General features: G+C 41.9%; 1 protein-coding gene across 1 annotated transcript in view; it reads right to left on the bottom strand.

Annotated features, from left to right (window-relative positions):
* The window catches only part of LOC134535720 (T-box transcription factor TBX10-like), a 591,112-nt gene that overhangs the window by 73,929 nt on the left and 499,720 nt on the right, over positions 1 to 17,463 (bottom strand). The window lies entirely within an intron of this gene.

Here is a 17,463-nt window from a genome sequence, read left to right as displayed (position 1 = left end):
CCATCATGCCTTCGTCACTGGAGACCACCATCTTGTTTTCGTCTGCTACTGTGTGCTTATGCCATGTAAGTATGATTTTCTGTTCACCATACATTTGACCTCGACTGATGGCATAGATATTTGACCTTGACACTGAACTTTGACATTGACCTTGAAATATGACATTGACCTTGAAATTTGACCTGAAAATTAGACCTTTACCTTGAAATTTGACCTGAAAATTAGACCTTTACCTTGAAATTTGACCTTGAATTTGAAATTTGACTTTGACCTAGACGACCATCTTGGATCCGACATTTTGTGTTCAGTACATGCTACCAGTAGGTAACACCTGCTGGAGAGCATTGCCACCATCTTGTTATCGTCTGCTGGAGGACACCATCTTGTGTGTGTACTCATCTTATAGAGTGCATTACCATCATGCTAATTTTATTCTAACCCGCAGTAATAATTTATTATTACTGAGGTGTCCACCATCTGAATAATTAGGCGCCATCTTGGAATCGTGCAATTATTTAGCTAGAGATTTGGAAAAAATCCAAAATTCATCAAAAAAATCCCTCATTCAAGTAATGATTGATTCGAAACTTGGTTCGATCCCTAGACGATTAAAAATTAATGTAATATAAAATAAATTTAGCTTTATAGTGGCAGGTTCGAGAAAAAAAACACCACCAGTTCCTTTTCAAACATAAATTTTATTACATAAATTGTACACTACTTCAAGTACAAAAAACACATGTCTATTATTAAATTCTTGAGCAATTCTTGATTTAAACATTCTTCTTAGAGTACGAAGTAAGTCCTTGACATATCTTTAAATGTTTTTTTCAGTTTATCAGGTCGACTCATTGGTACACCACATTTTGCACACAGAGACGAATTATCGATTTCATTAAAAGGACAGTGATATATATCATGTTGATTTGCACTTGGAATATTTGCTAATTTTTTACCACAAAAGATACAGAATTATTCTTATAATTGTTCAACCCGTCCTTTGCAAAACCAAATGTGTCGTTTTAATCTTCCATTGTGTATAAACTGGCTACAACATATGTTACATGATATTTAATACATTCAGAGTTATTATTTTATAATTGTGTATTACATAATCTCGTAATTTCAAGTTTTTGATTTTCTCACAGTATGTACAGTTGGTGATGGAACACCGTTGGATGCTCCTTCCTTCATCAATGTCACGGGCACTGTTGACAACCATTGGCCCACAGCTGCAATCGGGAAACACTCTTCTCAGACGATAGTATTATACGCAGAATAACTTGTAATAACGTCAGTAGGTAACTCTACCCTGATGATGGTAGGCCTTCCATCCAGGTCGGTGTTAATAATGGTAGATAATGATGCCATCGAGATCTCAAGAATAGTTAGATACTGGTCTGTTATGTTATGCAAGTCTAACTATACTATCCGCACGACACCGCGGCCGGAGGTTAAATGAGGGTCGAGTCGTCAGAACCTCACATTGGCTGGTTCAGTACATTTGTCAAAACAATAACTATGATCATTATGCTTACACTTAACTTTCTCGGAGCATTTTTTATAATGACGTTGTAAGCTATCGAGACGTGAAATTAGTTTATTGCACGTCTTGCACTGAATTTGTATTCTTTGAGCATTATTATAACAACCGTTTCTTTCATGTCTGCGAGCATTTGAAGTTCTAGTGAAGTATTTGCACTGACGCAATGAACGCTCGTCATCCATTGAAGTCTGCAATGATGCTGGCGGAACAGCACATGTCGTTCTCTTCTCTGCATTCGATGGTACCGATGTTGTCAGGATCTCCGCAGCTGTCGACACAGCTGTCATTGAGCTCTGCACTGATGATGGTAGGCCTTCCATCCAAGTCGCCATTGCAACAGTTACTAAACTCGCAAAACTAACTGAAGAGAGCCAGTCCGTACTACACCGCGGCCAGAGGTGGACTGAGGATCCAGTCATCTGAACCTCACTTATATACGAGAGGCCTACTGGTATACTACATGAGTCAAAGTATTGACTTTATTTAAATCAATTATTTTATAGAAAACGAAGCACATTTGGAAGAACCATTTAACGGAAAGGAAGCATAACAATTAAAAGGAAGCACATTCGGAAACACAATCAACCAAAAGGAAGCACAATCTAAAGCTGGTGCTATCTAGGAATAAACAACAGAAACAAAGTCGACGGTATCCAATATGGCGGCCTCCAGTGGAACAGAAAAAAATCAAGAGCGACGCTGGTGCTATCTAGGAACAAACAACAGAAACAAAGTTGACGTCATCCAAAATGGCGGATCCAAGATGGCGTGTCCAATATGGCCGTCGGGAACAAGTTCAAGGTCAAAGGTCAAGGTCACAACCATCCAAGATGGCCGCCGTGACGACACAATCCAATATGGCGGACACTGGCACCGGCACCACGCGCCGGCGCCAGATCTCGGACATACATTTGTATACTACTATAACAGACCAGTATCTAGCTATTCTTGAGATCTCGATGGCATCATTATCTACCATTATTAACACCGACCTGGATGGAAGGCCTACCATCATCAGGGTAGAGTTACCTACTGACGTTATTACAAGTTATTCTGCGTATAATACTATCGTCTGAGAAGAGTGTTTCCCGATTGCAGCTGTGGGCCAATGGTTGTCAACAGTGCCCGTGACATTGATGAAGGAAGGAGCATCCAACGGTGTTCCATCACCAACTGTACATACTGTGAGAAAATCAAAAACTTGAAATTACGAGATTATGTAATACACAATTATAAAATAATAACTCTGAATGTATTAAATATCATGTAACATATGTTGTAGCCAGTTTATACACAATGGAAGATTAAAACGACACATTTGGTTTTGCAAAGGACGGGTTGAACAATTATAAGAATAATTCTGTATCTTTTGTGGTAAAAAATTAGCAAATATTCCAAGTGCAAATCAACATGATATATATCACTGTCCTTTTAATGAAATCGATAATTCGTCTCTGTGTGCAAAATGTGGTGTACCAATGAGTCGACCTGATAAACTGAAAAAAACATTTAAAGATATGTCAAGGACTTACTTCGTACTCTAAGAAGAATGTTTAAATCAAGAATTGCTCAAGAATTTAATAATAGACATGTGTTTTTTGTACTTGAAGTAGTGTACAATTTATGTAATAAAATTTATGTTTGAAAAGGAACTGGTGGTGTTTTTTTTCTCGAACCTGCCACTATAAAGCTAAATTTATTTTATATTACATTAATTTTTAATCGTCTAGGGATCGAACCAAGTTTCGAATCAATCATTACTTGAATGAGGGATTTTTTTGATGAATTTTGGATTTTTTCCAAATCTCTAGCTAAATAATTGCACGATTCCAAGATGGCGCCTAATTATTCAGATGGTGGACACCTCAGTAATAATAAATTATTACTGCGGGTTAGAATAAAATTAGCATGATGGTAATGCACTCTATAAGATGAGTACACACACAAGATGGTGTCCTCCAGCAGACGATAACAAGATGGTGGCAATGCTCTCCAGCAGGTGTTACCTACTGGTAGCATGTACTGAACACAAAATGTCGGATCCAAGATGGTCGTCTAGGTCAAAGTCAAATTTCAAATTCAAGGTCAAATTTCAAGGTAAAGGTCTAATTTTCAGGTCAAATTTCAAGGTAAAGGTCTAATTTTCAGGTCAAATTTCAAGGTCAATGTCATATTTCAAGGTCAATGTCAAAGTTCAGTGTCAAGGTCAAATATCTATGCCATCAGTCGAGGTCAAATGTATGGTGAACAGAAAATCATACTTACATGGCATCAGCACACAGTAGCAGACGAAAACAAGATGGTGGTCTCCAGTGACGAAGGCATGATGGCGGACATGACTTCATACCAGTTGACGATATATACCTTGGTATTGATGGTGAGAGGTCAGTCTAGGTGGCTTCTGTGGAGGTAGGATCTGTCTTTTTTTTTATTTTTGCTCTTACCAGTTTCGTTTTAAAAACGGTAATCGATCTAATTAATCAATATTCTAATAAGTTAATTTTTTGATGAATTTTGAACTTTTTTCCATTAAAATCGGATAATGAATAAAGATTTTCAAGATGGCGTCCATAACGATAATGATACAGTGGTGACATAATTCAAAATGTCGGGCATGCTGTAAAACATTTTTATTACTTTTTATTGTGTATTTTTTAATATATTAATAAATTACTTGTTTACTCTAGCCGGGAATCGAACTGAGGACCGAAATCGTTTAAATAACTGAACATTTGAAGTAAGTAATTTTTAAAATAATTTTTGGCATTTTTTTAGAATTTCAAACATGGAAATTACGGATTTTCAATATGGCAGTCGTAACGAAACATGCAACGGTTGTTTAAAAGATTTTTTATTGAAAATTTATATTTATATTTATTTTATAAATTTTGAAACTTTTGTCATTAAAATCGGATAATAAATGTAGATTTTCAAGATGGCGGACATGATGTCATACTTGCTGACGATATATATACCTACCTTGAAATAAGTGGTGGGAGGTCAGTCTGCCGGCGGCTTCCGTGTAGGAAGGACCTGACTTCATTTTTTAAATTTTTTGATCTCGTTGGGTTCAAACCGAGGACTCCAAGCTCTATGGCTTAAGTGTACATTAAATGTTTTATTAAATTTTTTATTAAATTTTAATTATTTAATTTGATTGATTAATTTTTTTAATGTTTTTTAAAAATTTTCCCAATATTTCTAACCAAAATATGACTTTTTAAATACGGTGGCCGTAACGTAAATTGCAACGGTGACGTCATAATCCAAGATGGCGGTCATGGTATCCTTATTCCTAGAGATGGCTTATCGGAGGCTTTAGACACGGATGCTTTAGCCGTTTTTAGGACATTGTGTTATTTCTAAGGCAAAAAGTATTTTGAGGTTTTTAGAAATATTAATTTTTGAATTGTGGAATTTTTTGAGATTCTTTGGCAGAATTTTTTTTCCAAAAAAAAAAAAATTAGAAATTTTGGCAAATTTAGAGGAATTTTGTACAAATTTTGGCAAATTTGAAGGTCAAGTTCAAGGTCAATTACATTCAATATGGCCGCCACGACATGAAGTGAGAGCTCGGTCAGCTCCTCGCTCCTCAGCCTGAAGCCTGTCCCCGGATGCCCTTTTGTATTCTACTTACTATTCAACACAGTTTATGTTTTTAAAAAATATTATAGAGTCAACACATACTTCGATTAGTTTGGTAATTTCTAATTAAAAAATACATTTAGTTTGAAATTAGATATTTTTGCAAAATTACCAAATAAAATACATTACAATCTCCCGAAGAACTATTCTACACCACCAACATTCTATCTTGCAGATAGCTACGATACACTACATATAATCCAATATAGCAGAAACCAATCCACATGACAAATATTCCATTCCGCAGATTGCTATACCTCACAACTAATGATTAATCTTTCAGTGGACTATACCACATGACAAAGATTACATGCCATGGAAAGCAATATCAAACAAAAATATTTCAGATTGGTAAGCTATATCGCATGATTAATTTTCGTTTCTGCAGTGAACAACACCTCAAAACATAAATTCCAATTTCGTGGAGAACAATAACTCTCGACATACTTATATTATATTCCTACAACAGAGAAATATACCAAACCACGAATATATAGTAGGTATTAGGGTGACCAATACTAAATTTTTTTCCACCCTAGGGAGAGATATACCATGCAACTGAAAATTAGGCATACTAAGAGCTTTACAGAACAACACATATTCCATCCTATTGAAAGCAATATCACTTTGAAAATATTTTTTTTTTGTGGAGAGCTATACCTCTAAATTCTATTCCATTCTATGGTGAGTTATACCACACAAAATGTTCATTCCATGGTATTCATGAGAGTATTAAATCACATTAACAAAATACCTTATCTCCAATGGATTACCATTAAATAAATAATAAAAACCACAGTGTTTTATCTCATCCATTAAATATTCCATCCCATCGAGATGGAGATCTCTGAACAAATATTCTATCATTCAAAGAACTATTCAATACCATATGCCAAATATATCTTGCAGAAAAAATACCACCCAAGAAATATTCTATTGTACAAAGAGATACACAATATGACAAATCTTACATACTGCTGATAGCTTTACACACGCAAAAAAATTCAATCTTGTGGAGAAGATATCAAAATTATTTTTTTCTAATTTTTGTGGAGAGCTATTCCAACTGTCAAATATTTTATCCCCTGGAGAATTTATACCACATGACATATATTCCATCCAGTATAAAGCTTTTTTATATTCAAATATTCTGTGCTGTACCGGGCTGGTGTGTCGGGCTGGTTTGTCGCGCTGATGTGTCGTGCTGGTGTATTTGGCTGGTGTGTCGGGCTGGTGTGTCGGGCTGGAGTGTCGGGGTGGAGTGTTGCGCAGGTGTGTCAGGCTGGAGAGTCGGGCTGGTGTATCTGGCTGGTGTGTTTGGCTGGTGTGTCAGACTGGTGTATTTGGCTGGTGTGTCGGGCTGGAGTGTCGACCTGGAGTGTCGGCCTGGAGTGTCGGCCTGGTGTGTCGGCATGTTGTGTCAGGCTGGTGTATCGGGCTGGTGTGTTGGGCTGGAGGGTCGGACTGGAGTGTCGGCCTGGAGTGTCGGCCTGGAGTGTCGGTCTGGTGTGTCGGCATGTTGTGTCAGGCTGGTGTATCGGGCTGGTGTGTTGGGCTGGAGTTCGGGCTGGTGTGTCGGGCTGGTGTGTCGGCATGTTGTGTCTGGCTGGTTTGTCTGGCTGGTGTATCTGGCTGGTGTGTCTGGCTGGTGTGTCAGGCTGGTGTGTCTGTCTGGTGAGCGGTTCCTCGGGACTCCTCGTCGACAGAGAATTGCCTGCTCGGCTTCACAATTCTTATGCAGCTCACTGATGCTGGGGCACGTTCATTGACCTACAGTCTGGTAACTGGCTCCCGACGCGGCGGAAGTCGAGAGAACATGCGGTCCTCTTGTAAACTTACAAGTTCCGCCGCATGGTGCGACTCTGTTGTGCTGCTCGCTGCTCCGGTGTGTGGATTATGTCCAACTGTTCTCTTATGTAAAAATGGAACACTGTGAAATATAAGTTTTAAATTTATATTATACTGTTACGATTTACCGCGGGTTCGTAAAGGATATCCCAATTAATAGATTTTATTTCACACACACAGTTTTATTTATTACCACTACTTGTCACTTACAAATAATCTTCTAAATTTGCAAATAATTAACTACACTTAAAGAAATGTCTATTCCCCAGTCACTCGTTCCACACACCTCGCTGGGCCGCACCTCTGGCGCAACTCTCGCCGCAGCACCCCTCGTGGGTCTCCGCCGCGGGACTCCGTCGCCGTCACACCCTTCGCCGAGATCCCACACGACGACTCGCTCGCAACTTCACTCGGGACTCCGCCGCGCCCGCGACTCTATCACCCGGAAACTCCACCGCGGTAAAACTCCCGACTCCACTGAACTTTCTCACTCCTTGCCCTGGAACCTTCGTCCAAGGACTTCGCCACTCTGCCGCACCTGCGGCACTATCGCCCGGAAACTCCGCTGCGGGAGAATTCCCCACTGAACTCCTCTCGAAGGTCGGCCCAACCTCCTTATATAGCCCTTGGGTTCCCGTCCAGAACAATCGGGCATGTCTCCGAAATATCGCGCGACCTTCGCCGTCGAAATGCCCAGAAACGCGTCGTGAGTCCTCGAAGGACGCGGCGGCTGCTCAAAGAACGCCGATAAACGCAACAAGCATCGGGTTCCCACAAAACGCGCCGATAAACATGTCTGAGTCCTTTTATGCCACAGTGCGGCCTCTTTTAAGTAACTCGATCTGAGGCAGGTGCGCGCTGCGACGGTCAGGATTTCGCGAGATAGTATGACACAAGATACCAGGGAGAGGATGCGGGTGGAAGGGGGCGCAGACAGGCCGAACGAGCGTGGCGATGCCAAGCACTGCAGCCAAGCGCGATCGTATCAATACTTATTACTTTTAAAATCCAACCACTAATTATTATTTTTTCTTTTTGATAGTTTATTTTATTTTAGTAACTACTTTTCATCTGGTATCATAACAATAAGTGATTAGATGTTGTTGGTTAAAATGATTGCAGAGGGCTACAAGCGCTCACATGCGTGGGGACGATGTGTTGCCCGGGGCAGCCTTCTCAGTTGGCGGGTTGTAGCGGGCGCGGCAGAGACAGTGGTGTGATTGATGAGGCGCGCTGGCAGGCGCTGCAAAACAAACACCGAGGTGTCGGGCTGCAAGTGGGCGGGTCATGTCCCCTGGGGGGGGGGGGGGGGGGGTGTGGTCCCCTGAACCACAGGCGTGTCTGCTGGGGTCTCGCGGCGGCTTGGGCAATCTGTGTTATGCCATAATAAGCCTTATAAACACTTACGTTACATGTTTGACCGTCGTACCACAACAGGTTAACCATTCTTTGGCTGAAATATTTTTTTTGTTATTATTATCTAAACATATTCAATACAGACCTTACAATGCTTAAAAATGACCTGAATAAATAAATTAATATATAGTTCTCACATAATATACGCGAACTACAATATATCATTTAGCAGTTTAGATAACCTAAAATATATATATATATACATATATATTTAGTCTCAAAAATTGGGGCAGTTTGCATTTTAAATTACAACAGCAGGTATATGATCTGATAATGGAAATGCAGAGGTTGATGTATAATATCTCGACCACTGCCCAGCGAGGCAGTGGTGACTACAGCGCATGGCTAGACCCTCCCTCTTGCTACAATAATATTGTATAGTGAGCAGAGGATATGTTGCGGTAAGATAATAAAAAAATTAAGGACGCAGGTATACAGAACCAATGATACAACCGGATTTTTTTGAATTATTAAAATAAATCGAACAACTCAAATTGTTTACAAACATATTATTGTTACTACAAATCATTTTCATCTGAAGGACATGTCGTTTTCATTAACACTTGAATCTGTGAATTTTTATTTATTTATTTATCGTCTTTATTGGTGGCGAAGTTAAGGCGGTACGCCTTTTCTCACACTTAACTACTTTTCTGCAATTACATCAAGGAGTTGAATATTAAAAATTAAGAATGATATAAGCAGATGTTGACTAAATATTAAAAGAACAATTAAAATTTTAACTTAATGTCCAAATATTAACTATTACAAAAGATTCAACCATAACTAATTTTAAGTAATTAAAAACTAAGCATAGACATACATAAAAAGAAAAGTAATTAAACATACAGCAAATAGTATAAAAACCGGAAAGAAAAAAAATAGGTGCTACTACATTAAAATCAGTCACTCGCACATTCACACACAGAATCAAGCAGTAGGGTAGCGGCGAAATGGTCATGGTAATCAGCTGTTACAAAGATGTTTTTTCAGCCTGTACTTAAAGGAAGCTAGATTTTTTGTTTGCCTTGTCGCTTGGTCTAATTTATTCCAGAGCCTGCTACTCACGGTTGCAAAAGATCCCGACAGACATTTGGATGAGTGCACTGGGATAGATAGCATTGGGTTGCGTGTGGATCGCGTGTCATGGCTATGGTAACTATGTAGGTAATTAATACTGGCTGACATATAATGAGGTGATACCTGCTGCAGCACCTTATAAGCAATGATGAGTATGTGCATAATACAAAATAGTGGGAATTCAAATTCTCTTTGGCTTTAACTGTTATACTGTGCTTTTTATGGTTCGTGAAGTTTGTTGTAACCATGTCCCGTCGTACCGCGTCGCTTGGGCTAGCGTCTGATCCTAGTTGGCTCTTGTTTATTTGCATGTCTACTGCGATGGTCAGTTGTTTTCGTAAATGCATAGTTCTTTGTTTAATCCAGAATTAATGTCTGTAACATGTACGTGCGTTCCTCACTTTTGTGTTCTGTATAGGACCTTTACATTGGTGTCAGCCCGATCAGTTAAATGCAAGCTGTGTGATTGTAGAGTCTTTTTGCTTTACCACTATTTTGAGGTTTGTGTTGCCAATTATTATATGGTCGACGATCATGTTAGCTTCATTTGTAATACGTTTGTGATAGCAAGCAGTACATATATGCTTTATATCTATATTTATAAACACATTTATGTATGGTATACCTAGAGACCGGAAAAATTCGCGGATTCCTTTCGAGACAGGCTGGAATCGAAACTCGTTTAGCTTAATGCTGCGTCAGTGATTGGACCGCAGTTTACCTGAAGGACTCTGAGCCAATGGCAAACACTCAAACAAAAGAAGTATAGAATCATAATAATAGCAGTAAACAGGTGTCCCGAGTCGGTAGCCAATGACCAGGTGATAGTTGCCCGAGTACATAGAGAATCGTGAAGTCTATCCTAGTGGTCATTGAAACCGCGAATTTTTCCAGTACCTAGTTATACCTTTGAAGATGTTCGGATCATTTTGTAATATCATTGTTTACCGTATATTGCGACTTGCCTAAGGGCGTGTATGCCTAATTATCTTATATATTTACATATATTTGATGGATGTTTCGTGGGACACGAAGTGTGTGGGGTTATCGGTTGCCATGTATGTTGGTGACCCGAAATAAGGGAAAAGTCCAGTTCGTTGTGGGAAGCGTAGCTACCACAACAGATGTAAGTAATATTATTTTATTCTTGAATTTGTGGCATCGGACACAACTTTGATCTCTGTAAAGGAACAGAGGTTATTTATAATTATTTTCTTTACTTAATACTGCGCTTGCTCCCCCCTTGCCCTGCAGCGCAAGTTGAAGGTTAGTATTATAGTTTGGTATGTCCGGGCACAGGCGCCATGTGGTGGATTAATGATTGTTTACATTGTTTCTCCGAGCGCAGATTCTCTAACGTCACGGCGGCCATCTTGGATGACCGTGACCGTGACCTTTGACCTTAACCTTTGACCCGGTAGCCATATTGGATCCGCCATCTTTTAATCGAGCACCCCACTCACTAATGCTACAATTTTATTCACGGCTGCCATATTGATTTTTTCTGTTCCGCTGGAGGTTTCCGACTTGGATACCGACGAATTTGTTTCAGCTGTTTGTTCCTAGAGAGCGACAGGTCGCTGTTTCATCTCATAAGGTCGATGTTCCTTTACCTAACAGAGCTGTTATGGTCCTTATTGACATATTAAATTTAATTTTTTATGCAAAATACATTGGAAGGGATGTGAGTCGAAACATACAAAAACAGCTTCTGCCAGCTTGTGAATTTCTCTATTGTCGAGAAAGGATAGACTTATAGTACAAGCCAGAATTTTTTGTAATTTTTTAATACTTTTTTGTTTTTATTTGAAATTTTTCTGTGATTTAATGTTACTAAGAAAAACGTGTGATGTTTTTCTACGTGTGCTCCTGGTTATTCTTGTCAATATTATGATGGTTTTCTCTGTGTGCTCCTGATTATTCCTGTGGTTACTTCAAATGCTTCTGGCTATTACTGAAAAACCGATCTCTACATGAAGGATTTTTTACTTAATGAGACAAGAGATTTTATTCAGAGTTACATTTAATTAGTGAATTCCTGCTACTAAATCAGCACTTGCAATATTTTTACCAGGTGGATTAAAAAAACAACAACATTACTCAGTCATATACCTATAATAATAAGCTCTGAGACACCTGAGAAACACTAACATGCAAGACGAACTTCCTTCTCCTTGATGTCTAGCGAATCCATCCTTCTTTTGCGATCGTTAGTGATGGCCGTGACGACAGAGAATCTGCGCTCGGAGGAACAATGTAAACAATCATCAACCGCCGCCTGGCACCTCTGCCCGGACATACCAAAACACACTACTGAGGTTGTTGGGTCGGTTTTCGCCCGGATTCAAACCCAGCACACTAAAATATTAAACTTTAAGCATAACTCAACATGCTAGATACTCTATTGTTATAATTTGGTACTGAATAAATTTTAAATGACTGTCATGACCAAACAGAAAAATAATTACTCAAACATTAAACATTAATTTATGTTTACTTGGGCTATTTAAAAGTATCCTTAAACATTTTTATATTATTAATATAAAATAAAAATTGAAAAAAAAAACAAAAAAAACAAGAGGTTATACTTGAACTCCAACGAATGCACTCGTTGATCCCAAAGCGAGTGTACAAATAACTTTATAACTTTAATTTACTCGCCAACAAATTCTGTGACTGGTGGATAAAGATATCACTTGCCTTTACTAAAGCCTCTACTGGCAGTCCAGCTCACCCAGGTGCGCTGGGGTCTCTCAACTCGGCGCTGTGGCCTCCCAACTCGGCGCTGTGGCCTCCCAACTCGGCGCTGTGGCCTCCCAACTCGGCGCTGTGGCCTCCCAACTCGGCGCTGTGGCCTCCCAACTCGGCGCTGTGGCCTCCCAACTCGGCGCTGTGGCCTCCCAACTCGGCGCTGTGGCCTCCCAACTCGGCGCTGTGGCCTCCCAACTCGGCGCTGTGGCCTCCCAACTCGGCGCTGTGGCCTCCCAACTCGGCGCTGTGGCCTCCCAACTCGGCGCTGTGGCCTCCCAACTCGGCGCTGTGGCCTCCCAACTCGGCTCTGTGGCCTCCCAACTCGGCGCTGTGGCCTCCCAACTCGGCGCTGTGGCCTCCCAACTCGGCGCTGTGGCCTCCCAACTCGGCGCTGTGGCCTCCCAACTCGGCGCTGTGGCCTCCCAACTCGGCGCTGTGGCCTCCCAACTCGGCGCTGTGGCCTCCCAACTCGGCGCTGTGGCCTCCCAACTCGGCGCTGTGGCCTCCCAACTCGGCGCTGTGGCCTCCCAACTCGGCGCTGTGGCCTCCCAACTCGGCGCTGTGGCCTCCCAACTCGGCGCTGTGGCCTCCCAACTCGGCGCTGTGGCCTCCCAACTCGGCGCTGTGGCCTCCCAACTCGGCGCTGTGGCCTCCCAACTCGGCGCTGTGGCCTCCCAACTCGGCGCTGTGGCCTCCCAACTCGGCGCTGTGGCCTCCCAACTCGGCTCTGTGGCCTCCCAACTCGGCGCTGTGGCCTCCCAACTCGGCGCTGTGGCCTCCCAACTCGGCGCTGTGGCCTCCCAACTCGGCGCTGTGGCCTCCCAACTCGGCGCTGTGGCCTCCCAACTCGGCGCTGTGGCCTCCCAACTCGGCGCTGTGGCCTCCCAACTCGGCGCTGTGGCCTCCCAACTCGGCGCTGTGGCCTCCCAACTCGGCGCTGTGGCCTCCCAACTCGGCGCTGTGGCCTCCCAACTCGGCGCTGTGGCCTCCCAACTCGGCGCTGTGGCCTCCCAACTCGGCGCTGTGGCCTCCCAACTCGGCGCTGTGGCCTCCCAACTCGGCTCTGTGGCCTCCCAACTCGGCGCTGTGGCCTCCCAACTCGGCGCTGTGGCCTCCCAACTCGGCGCTGTGGCCTCCCAACTCGGCGCTGTGGCCTGGAGTCATCGGCCATCGCAGCCCGTCGCGCCACCCCTCGCCCAGAGACCAGGTGCTCCCCAGCTGGTTCGTGCGGGGCAGGTCTCTGGTCCGGTGGTCTCACCAGCATCCGAGCACTCGCTCGAGGGGTCATTCAGTTGAGACAACAGCGAGTCGGATTCCAGAGTCTCCTCGCTTGGCGAGTCTCGTACTATGTTAGGAGCCAGGTCTCAGCCTGTGCTTAGCTTGCCCAATATCGGGTTAGGATAAAGCCCTAACCTATGACGAATGGCCCAATAATGGATTGGAGCAAAATCTTCACTTAGCTGTGTAGGTCCCATATCGCGATATGAACAAGGCTTTCCCTTGTGCTGGAAGGTGCTATATCATTTTAGGAGCAAGCTTTACTATGTGCAAGGTGAACTCATTTTGGGTGTAGTGCAAGCCCTACTCTCTGCAGGGCATACCCATATCGGGTCATTAGCTAACCCTACCCTGTGCTGTTTAGCTAAAATAATTCAGGTTAGGAGTACGACCTACATTTTTATAGGAGCCCACATATCGTTTTATATATAAGCAATACTATGAGCTAAGTGGCCCAATTTCGGTTTACGAGCCATCTTTACTATGAAATAAATGGCCTGTTTTTTTTATTAATATTTATCCCTACTATGTGCTGTTGGGATTAATATAGGTTATGATAAAGTTTCATTCTCTACTTAGGCGCCCAATATCGATTTAGGGAAGGCTTCACTTGGTTCTAGGAGGTCCCATGTCGGGTTAAGAGCAAGCCTAACCCTGTTCTGGTTGGTCACAAATTGGGTAAGAAGTAAACCCTACATTGTGTTGGGTGGCCCAGTTCATTTTAGGAAGAAGCTTCACAATGTGCTAGGTTGTCCATTATCGAATTATGAATAAGATTTACTATGTGATAGGTGGCCCCATTTCGAGTTAATAATAAGCCCTACTCTGTGTTGGACTGCACCTTCCATGTTAAGAAAAAGTGCTTACCTGTGCTTGGTTATCCATGTTGGGTTATATCAAGTTGTACTATGTGCTAGGTGGCCCAATATCAGGTTAGGAGTTAATTTACTATGTTATAAGTGGCCCAATTTGGGGTTAGGAGCAAGCCCTACCCTGTGTATGGTGGCAAAATATTGTATTGAGTTAGCACTATTCCCTTTTGTGGGTACCTTAAATAGTTTAAAGATCAATATTAACTTTTATAGGTGGCACCTTATCAAGTTAGCAGCAAACCCTGCAAAGAACTGAGTGGCCCCATATTGTTTAAGGAGCATTCTCTACTATGTGGACCTACATAGGTTTAGGAGCATACTTTACTATATGTTAGATGGTCCATTATGGTTAAAAATAAGCTTTACCCTGTGCCTGGTGGCCCCATATCTGGTTAGGAGAAAGATCTACCCTGCTCTAATTGGCCCCAAATTGTTTTAAGAGCAGTAATTACTATTTGTTAGGTGGCCCCATAACAGATTAGGACCAAACCCTAAACTGTGCTGGGTAGGTTACTTTAAGAAACAAGCCATACAATTAGAAGTTGGCCCCATATAGGGTTAGGAGCAAGTCCTACCATGAGCAGGGTGGCCCTATATTGTTTAAGAAACAAACTTTACAATGAGCTATGTGGCCCCAATAAGTTAGGAGCATGCTTTACTATGAGCTAAGTGAACCTATTTAGGGTTAGGAGCAAGCCTTACCCTTAGCTTGGTAGACCCATATCAGTTAAGAGCTAGCCCTACATTGTGCTGAGTGTACCCATATAATATTAGGTGCAAGCCATAACATGTTAAAGGTAGCCCCAAAACATTTTAGGAACAAGCATTACCCTGTGCTTAGTGGAACTTTATCGGGTTAAATGCTTACTTTACTATGTGCTTGGTGGCCCCATATTGGTTTAGGAGCAAACCCTAACCTCTACTGGATGGCCCCATATCGGGTTAGGAGAAATCCCTACCATGTGTTTCAATGCCCCATATCTTTTTAGGAGCAAACTCTAAAATGTGTTGAGACCACAATACCATATTAAGTGCAAGCACTTACCTGTTCTAGATATACCTTTATCTGTTTAGAAACAATAAATACCCTGTACTTGTTGGCATACTATCGGGTTAGGTGTAAGCTTTTTATGTGCTAGGTATCCACATATTGGTTTAGGTGCTAGATAACAGTTTGCTTCACACCGTTAGAACTGTAAATTACTGCAGCCGATGTCTTGAATGCACAATTCTTCACTTTGTCATCGAACGGATATGGCTTTCCATATAATATATTATATTATACAGACCAACCACAAGTTATATTTTAATGTACCGTTTGTTGCTATGTCATCAGTAAGCTGATTGATTATGTCTTGTCTTATATCACCAAGAAAAGTACAAATGTCCTTCGACTCACTATACGTATTTAGATAATAGTAGTCTTTCAACGTTCCACGAAATGCAGACTGCGCCAAGTAGAAGCCATTATCATTCACCTGTAGAGCACCGACCACAGTCTCGGGTTTAGTTTCATGTCCAGATGCCATAGCAAATCTGTTGCTGCACATCGGTTTTCTTGCTTGTAGGTTTACGAGTCTCCAATCTTATGTGAGGAGTCAAAATTTCTGCAGGTAGTTCATGCAGTAGGCACAAGGACTTCACCTTTACATTTTTTTCGCATGATGTCGCAAACTGTCAATGCATGTAAACCAAACTTGGCAGTCATCGCAGCCACTTAGCCATGTGTCCTGGATACTACGTAGCTCTGTAGCCTCACATTCTCGTAACCTTGTAGACTCTTAGTCGCGTAGTCTCGTAACCTCATGGCTTGTAGTCGCATAGTCATGATGCCTTGGAGCCTCGTATACTTGTAGCTACGTAATCAAGTAGGTTTGTAATCTTACAAGATAATGCTGTTGGAGCAGTTGGAGCTAAATGTAGATGGATCTGATGGTGCGAATTGGAGCTCTTGGAGCCTAGCGTATATTGGTGAGATCAAATTCCTGTGACGAGAACGTATCACACCAAATCGAATTTTTTTGGTCACATGGGCTTATATTTTTAATGTTGTTTTAACTTGGGTATTATAGTAAATGGTTCATGATTTAACTAGCGTATTCTTCTATCGGGTGCATGTATATAGTAAGCGAGTCCTAGACAGCAGGTCGCTCAGTTTGTTACTGTCGTCGACGGTGTAAGGATCACCTAGTTTGTTTCATCTGGTGCATAAGTCGCGTAATTACCTGTTCTTGTGAACTCGATGGCATCTTTACCGACTTTAATGACGAATTCGATGGAGGTTGAACCATCGTCTATGGAAACCCTTAAGAAAGCGACATCAAACATGGAGCGGATCCCGTTGGCAAAGATGTCGACAACACTGGAGGAGACTTCAACAGTCGTGGTACCATCAGCAGAAGAAGCTTAATGACTTCAGTGCTGACTGTACAGGAAACCATGGTGAACGTCGTTTCACCCTCGATGGAGACTTCAATGGCTGGTGATTCGACAAGAACTGACGAACATCGGTACTGTTACTGCGACAAGATTTTTTTAATAACAGCAATGCTCGTCGACATGAGAAGAGAGAATGTGCTAAGAATCCACCACACAAAATGTTTTGTTGTGAGAAATGTACTAATAAGCAGTTTGCCACAAAAGATAATATGAAAACGCACATGAAGACATGCAAAGGCCCTGCTGTGAGGCAGAAAGTAAAGGTTTCGGTGCAACAGCGAATCATTGATGTGCATAAGAGTATGGAAATGGTACAACTGCAGTAACATCCACATCTGGTTCGGGTTCATCTTCATCACTGCGGTATCCTTGCAGCTACTGTGATACGTCATTCGCATTTTCCCATGAGGCAAGGAGACATGAGTGGAGGAAATGTGTGAAGAATCCTACTCGTACGAAGTTTCGTTACGATGAGTACCAAATTTGGTTTACACGCATTGACAGTTTGCGACATCATGCGAAAAAAATGTAAAGGTTAAGTCCGTGTGCCTACTGCTGAACTACCTGGAGAAATTTCGACTCCTCACT

Source organism: Bacillus rossius, chromosome 10 (genome assembly GCF_032445375.1).
Source record: "Bacillus rossius redtenbacheri isolate Brsri chromosome 10, Brsri_v3, whole genome shotgun sequence".
In the NCBI taxonomy this organism is placed as follows: Eukaryota; Metazoa; Arthropoda; class Insecta; order Phasmatodea; family Bacillidae; genus Bacillus; species Bacillus rossius.
The sequence above is the reverse complement of the archived record's forward strand: the minus strand, read 5'-3'. Positions and strand labels throughout refer to the sequence as shown.